At 40.1% G+C, this 7,494-nt stretch overlaps 1 pseudogene; it reads right to left on the bottom strand.

Moving 5' to 3' along the window:
* LOC110583574 overlaps positions 1 to 3,718 on the bottom strand; it is a 6,567-nt pseudogene extending 2,849 nt beyond the window's left edge.
* Between the last annotated feature and the right edge of the window lie 3,776 nt (positions 3,719 to 7,494).

Genomic DNA, 7,494 nt, shown 5'->3' with positions numbered 1-7,494 from the left:
TGACTTAATTGGAGAATAGTGTCTAGAATAGTGGTTCTCAAACTTTATTGCACATGATAATCAGCTGGGGAATTTTTACCACTCCTTCTGCTCCATACCAATTAAGTCAAAAATCTTGGCGTTGGGGGGGCGGGTGGTGGGGCCAAGGCATCAGTAAAACTCCCCAGGTGATTCCAGTGTGCAGCCATATTTGAGAAAAAGTGAATAAGATTGAGAACAAAAAATAGAATAATGGTTCTTAACTGGGAGCAGGAGACATTGGAATCACCTGGTGGTTCTGTTGTTCAAAATACACATGGCTGAGCCCCCTCTTCCCAAGGTTCCGAGAAGCCTTTTTGGTTGGGGTTCTAACATACCACACTTCTCCACCTGGGTTGAGAACCACTGGTCTAGAATAGCTCTACTCTGTACTGCTCAGACCAACCCTAAGGTCTTGAGTTTGTTCGGGCTGCCTCTCTTTAAAAAGGACTGTAGATTAGGCGTCTCAAACTGGTGGCCACAGGCTGGATCTTTGGTCCTGGGAGGCAGGCAGAACAGTAGGGATTGGGAGTGTGGTAGCTAAAAGATGAAACACTGTCAATATTTTTAAAATTATGAAACTTCATATGATCTTGATTTTCAGGTTCCCTTAAAAACTGGTGAGATCTGGCAAATCTGAGCCCACCTACCCCTTGGAATAATCACTTAGAGCCGAGTCATGGCTGCCCACTTTAGAGCAGGGCTGTACTCTCTAGCCCTAAGTTGACTTATTTACATTTTCACACAAGCTCCCAAAAATGCTTGAGTTGGCTACCCCTACCAATGGATCAGGTTCTAGGGAAGAGCAGGAAGGTGGAAAAATCTTAAGATTATGTCTTATAAGGAGTGCTTTAAAATATCTACAGTATTAGATAGAAGAGAAGATCCAGTAGGGCTCTTCACATTCTTGGGTCATTGTCATGTGGAAGAGAAACTAGACATATTTGGGCCCAAAATGAAGTGGAACTACTGGGTAGAAGCCATTGGGAGACAGATCTGAACTCCACATCCCAACTAATTTTCTAATAAGCTGAACTGTCTAAAGAGGAAGGTATTTCTTTAGAGACAGTGAGTTCTCAGTCATGGAGATGTGTTGGGCTAAATTTCTGACACCTCTGTGGGGGATGAGGCAGGCTTGGGATGGGCTTTAGGGTAGAAACTTCAGTGGGGCTTGGAGTTGGGTGTGGGACCTGATGCCATTTGACTGGGGATCTTGGTGTCTGGAACTAAGGGGCAGTTGCTGAAAATTACTTCTTAATGAAGTGTTGGATCACAACCCAAAGGTCAGTTTGAGTTCATATTGACAATCCAAAGAGAGCTAAGCAGAGTTAAATGGGGTGTGAATTAGGGAGAGCAGTTTGGAGCCGATAGTGGTGACAGGGTGATCTGGAGCAGTTCCTGAGTTTAGGGAAAGGAAAGGGAAAGAGTAGGGAGATATTGGTAAGACTAACTCCGGTCTTTCCATCTTAGGCACAGTTGGGCCAGAGTGCTAAAGGGACTGTCAGCCCTGAGGTGGAATGTGTGTGTGTGTTGGGGGGGGGATACGCTAGCCTTATATGAGATGTGTCTTTTAATGTGCTTACTAGCTATGGTAGATTCTGATTCCACAAAGAAGAAAATTAGAATCATCCAAAATTGTATCACCTAAAGATAAATGCAACATAATTTGGAATGTATTCTTTCACTCTTCCCTTGTGCAAGAGGAAATTTTTTTAAAGATTTTATTTATTTATTTGAGGGAGAGAGAGAGAGCCTGCTCGAGCAGAGGGGAAGGGGAGAGGGGGAGGGAGAGGGATAAGCAGACTTCCACACTGAGCTCAGAGCACAATGAGGGGCCTGATCTCATGACCCTGAGATCATGACCTGAGCCAAAATCAAGAGTTTGCTTAACCAACTGAGCCACCCAGGTGCCCCAAGGAAATTAAAAAAAAAATTAAACATGAAATAAAATTTTAAAAAACTGTTACATGACTTTTTTTCACTTAAGATATCTCTAACTTTTTCTTCATAATTAAATATGTGGGGATGCATAGAATGGTGGATAAGAATATGCATTGTTCTGCACTTACACTGCCCTGGGTCTTGAGTCCATAATGTAGAAATTCTTTTTTTATTTCTTTTAGGTTCCTGGACTCAATTCTAATATGGTAGAGGGCTTTTCCCCTCAACACCAAGCAATTCTCAGACACCAGCAGGGTGTCCAAGGAGTCAACTCAATTCTGACACTATCTACCTGGCGATAGCATCAGATTCCATAGGTTAAGAATTCAGTCCTATAAGACTGCACCCTTTATGCCTTGCATGCCAGTCACAAATCCCAGGCTGCTACTTCAGTGACCTCCTCCTTAGGTTTGAGTAATTTGTGTGAGTGGCTCACAGAACTCAGGGAAATACTTACTTACATTTACCAGTTTATTAAAGTATAGGCTGAAAGAGATGAATCAACAGCCAGATAAAAATATATAAGGTGAGATCCCTAGTAAAGGAGCTTCTGTCCTTGTAAAGCTTGAGGCCCAGCTTGAGGGCACGTTGAAGTGGACTGGTTCCCCATGCATGGAAGCTGCCTAAAAAAAAAAAAAGATAAAAAAACCTGTTTTCTTTGGTTTTAATGGAGGCCTCATTACATAGTCATGATTGACTAAGTCACTGATCATTGGCTGATTCACGCTCCAATACCTCTCTCCTCCCCAGAAATTAGGAAGTGGGACTAAAAGTTCCAACCTGCTAATCACATGGTCCTCCTGGCAACAAGCCCCTCCCTTGGGGCTGACCAAATATCATCTGAATGACCAAATATATATTTTTTTGTAAATCATTTTATCACATTTTTCTAAAAGAGATGGCAAAAAATCTTAATTAGCTTTTTAACTGGTCTTAAAACCTAATAATAAATGGACAATAAAACATATACAGGGAAATTTATAGATCACTACATCCAACAAAAGCAGAATGTATATTCTTTTCAACTTGTACACAGAACATTTACCAAAGTGGACCATATTCTGAGTAATAAAAATGTCTCAATAAATTGAAAACTATGCAGGTCACATAAAGTATGTTCTCTGATTACAATGGAATTAAATTAGAAATCAATAACAGAAAGATGTGTGAAAAATCTGCAGCTATTTGTCTGGCATCAATAATCCATAGGTTGAAGAAATAAAAAAGAACATGAAACTATGTTTTGAACTGAATGAAAATGAAAACACAACATATCAAAATTTGGGGTGTGCCTTTAAAGCAATATGTAAAGGGAAAATTTGTAACACTAAACCTTTATGTTAAAAAGAATAAGATCTCAAATCAAAGTAAAGGATCTAGAAATTGCCAAAACAATTTAAAAAGAACAAGGTGGAGGGCTAATATTACCTGATGACAAGATTTATTCTAAAGCTGCAGTAATCAAAACTGTGGTATGACACCAAAATTATGATCCATAAATAAAAAGTTGGTAAATTAGACTTCATCAAAATTAAAAATGTTTGCTTTTCAAAAGACACCATTAAGAAAATAAAAGAGATAATCCACAAGCTGGAAGAAAATATTTGTAAATCATATTCCTGATAAAGGATGTGTGTCGAGAAAATATATTTGGAACTCTTAAAACTCAATAGTAAGAAAACAACAACCTAATAAAAAATGGTGAAAGATTTGAATAGATGTTTCACCAAAGAAGATTGGTGATAGCTACTAAGCTCATGAAAAGACACTCAACATCATTAGTCCTTAGGGAAATACACATTAAAACCACAATGAGATGCCACCGCATACCTATGAAGATGGCTAAAATAAAAAAGATAGACCATATCCAGTGTTGTTAAGGTATAGAGAAACTGGAACTCCCCTAAGCAGTTGGGAGCATAAAATGGTATAACCACTTTTAGAAAACAGTTTGTCAGTCTTTTAAAAAGTTAAATCTCCATCTACCACAGACCTGGTAATTTTTCCTCTTATTTATCCAAGGCCAAAGAAAGCATATGTCCATACAAAGATGTGAACATGAATGTATATAGTGGCTTTATTTGTAGTATCCAAAGTACCCATCAACAGGTGAATAAATAAATAAATCATCATCTACACATACAATACTATTCAGCAATAAAAAGAAATGAACTATTCATCCTCCCATCAACATTGGTGAATCTCAAAATAATTATGCTGATTGATAACCTAGACAAAAGGAGTACATACTGTATCAGTCCATTTACATGAAATTCTAAAAAAATACAAACTCATCTATAGTGGTAGAAAGCAAATAAGTGGTTGCTTCAGAATGGAGAGGGGGGTAGAGGAAGGGATTACAAAGGTGCAAAGAGGAAATTTGGGGATGATGAATATGTTTGTTTTTTTAAAAGGTTTTAGAGAGAGAGAGAGAACAAGCAGAGGGAGCGGCAGGCAGAGGGAGAAGCAGGCTCCCCACTGAGCAGGGAGCCCGATGCGGGACTTGATCCTAGGACTCTGGGCTCATGACCTGAGCCAAAGGCAGACGCTTAACCGACTGAGCCACCCAGGCATCCTGATGGATATGTTTATTATCTTAAATGTGGTGATGGTTTCTCAGGAGTATCAAACTTATCAAATTGTACATTTCAAATATGTACAGTTGACTGTGTGTCAATTATACCTCAAAAAGCTATTTTAAAAAAGAACAAACTCATGTATGCCTCCTTTTGAGCTCTGTGCTCAGGTTTTATACACACATGCTTTGGGGGCTGCTGGGGTTGGTTACCTTAACTGTTTAGTGTATGGAATACTGTGATCATTGAACTTCCCTCATAGAAACATCTTTGGGGGTTGCCTGGGTAGCTCAGTCAGTTAAGCACCCAACTCTCAGTTTTGGCCCAGGTCATGATCTTAGGGTCATAAGATCAGGCTCCACATGGGGCATCGTGCTGATCGCAGAGTTTGCTTGAGATTCTCTCCCTCCCTCTCCCTATGCCCCTCCCCATCTTCTTGTGCACCCACACATGCTCTCTCTCTCAAAAAAAGAAAAAGAAACCTCTTTGGTGGCTGAAGACAGCCTCCTAACCATGCTTGTCTCACTCAGGACTGAACCCAGTGTAGTCAAGTCTCCTCCATCATTTTTCCAGGCAATGTCAGAAAATATAGGATACCACCAGATTGTGAGACCCTGGGGCAGAAACTACCTGTCATTCAACGTTGTCATCATGGAATCATCATATCCAGGGCCTGGCAGGTGTGAAATATGTATTTGTATACTGAAATGAATTGAGTGGAATCACAGTTTTCTGAACTATGGCTATTGAATCTACTCATAGGTTTCCTTTGGCCAAGAATTTTATATGGAGTCCATTAACTCAGGTAGCTTTTACTTTTGTATCCAAGGTGCATAGTCCCACAGCAGATAAATTATCTGACCATTTTGCAAGACCCTGAAAAATGATACTGGAGTATTTGGCATACTGAGTATGACTAGAATCTTGGCCTGTAGCCTGTGTCTCACCTTTCTATCATTGCAAACTCCTAACTCTCTAGGTGATAAACCTTCGGTCAGATTGGTTGTCTGGCTCTTTTGCATTCATCCTTGAGACTCTGCCTTACTGCTCCCACATGCCCAACATGGTTCTTGACTGGTTACCAATAAGCCCCTCTGGCCTCCCCCTCCCAACAAACAAAATACCGCTACAGGGAGCACAAGCTAAAATTATTTTCTCAGTGCTTCGTTCCCAACCCTAACCGCACATAGGGATCACACCTGGAGAGATTTTAAGAACATGGTGAGTGCCACCTCAGGCCAATTAAATCAGAATCCCAGGGTGTGCCCTCTGGGCACGAGGTGGTTTTTGTTGTTGTTCTTGTAGTTTTAGCTCCACAGGGAGTTAGCTGTGCAGCTAGTTGAGAACGTGCAGCTAGTTGAGAAACACTGCTAGGTCGATAGTATCATCTTTTTGTATGGAAAGTCAGCGCTTTCTTAATACGTCTGAAAAAACCTAACTGACTGCCTTTACGAACTACATTTTCCTGAAAGGTCAAGTTCTCTCACTGGTTAGGTATAGGTCATGGTAGTTATGAGAAGAGTTACTCTGTAATTAAAATAATAAGAAACTTAATTCCTGTAGGAAATTACATTGTACCATACAGTAAATTATACTTTTTATTGGGAAATTATAAAAAAGAATTTAGCATTGGCTAGAATAATATAATGTTTAATTTTTTAATTACATAACTAAAAGATAATTAGCTGAATAGGTAATCATTTGGCTAATTGCAGTGATTAAATGATTGCTTCCATAATGTAAATTACCTTCCATCATAGTCAGTGACCTAAAATATTTTCTAAACAGCTAGTGGTATTTTAAACGTTAGATCATTTTATGAATAAACAGCCTATATTTTGGTTGATGGTCTCCCTGTGACCAACTTGTCAGCTGCACCAAGGAAGAGACCAGGAGACCAGTCATCCAGAGCTGCAAGGGTCTGTCAGGATCTCTGGGTCTTAGCTAAGCGGGTTGGTGTCCCAAGCATATCTCCAGGGGCAGAGAAAGGAGACTGCAAGTGCTCAGGGCTCATTGTGGTGTGCTAGATACTGCATTTGTGTCTTTAAAAACTCTGAGTCTCAGTTTCTTCACCTGTGAGGAGGGGATATTAGAACCTACCTTGCAGGATTGTTGCTATTATGTGCATAGTAATAAAGCTCTTGGCATAATACCTGGCATACAGTTAGTGCTCAAGAAATGAGAGTAATTATTATCTTTTAAGTTATTTTCTTTGTACCAGAGCTTTCTTATATTGTTCCTGGCCCTTTATTTAGCTGGCCACAGAGAGGACCTGTGGAGACACAGGGACACTGCAGAGTTAGGTCACGGGATTCTGGATGACAGTTTTTGGTGCTGCAAGATGGAATGGCAGGTGGGGGTGAGGGTAAGTTCATTTGTCTGGGTCTCTCCTCTACTGAGGAGGGCTTGGGCACCGGGGCAAGCCCAGTCTGTAGGGAGAGGGTATCCCTGCATTCAGCATTGAGGGAGAGTCTCTGCTCCAAATCTAGCCTCACAGATCTGAACCTAGACAGTGATCAGAAGATGTAACAGTGGAAATCAAGCCTATTTAACAAACACTCCTACAGAGATCTGAAGTCTATTTTCTGCTGTTAGAAAAAACAAACATGTTTTTTTAAACATTTTTCAAGGTTTTTACTTCCTGACTTTCCTTTCTCTGACATTATACACACTAATTGAAATTGAGCCAGATGCTCTGCATCCAAGTGGAGAGATCTGGAAAGGCTCTTCTAGATTTGTGCTTTTAAAATGGGTTTTCAGTCTCCTGAGCTAAGTGACTCAGAGGGGCTAACAGCAGAAGTGGATAGAGTTCCACATACCACCCACTGTTCCCCCACATCAAATTTGGCGATTCTACTTTGATCTGTTTTGTTTGTTAGGGTTTTTGAATAAAAATTCTACTTGCAAATAAGGATTCTTGTACTAAAAAAAAAGTTGAAAAACTAGAGAATTAGTAACT

Source organism: Neomonachus schauinslandi, chromosome 8 (genome assembly GCF_002201575.2).
Source record: "Neomonachus schauinslandi chromosome 8, ASM220157v2, whole genome shotgun sequence".
NCBI classification, from domain to species: domain Eukaryota; kingdom Metazoa; phylum Chordata; class Mammalia; order Carnivora; family Phocidae; genus Neomonachus; species Neomonachus schauinslandi.
Note: the sequence above shows the minus strand (reverse complement) of the source record. Positions and strands in the feature narration are given on the sequence as shown.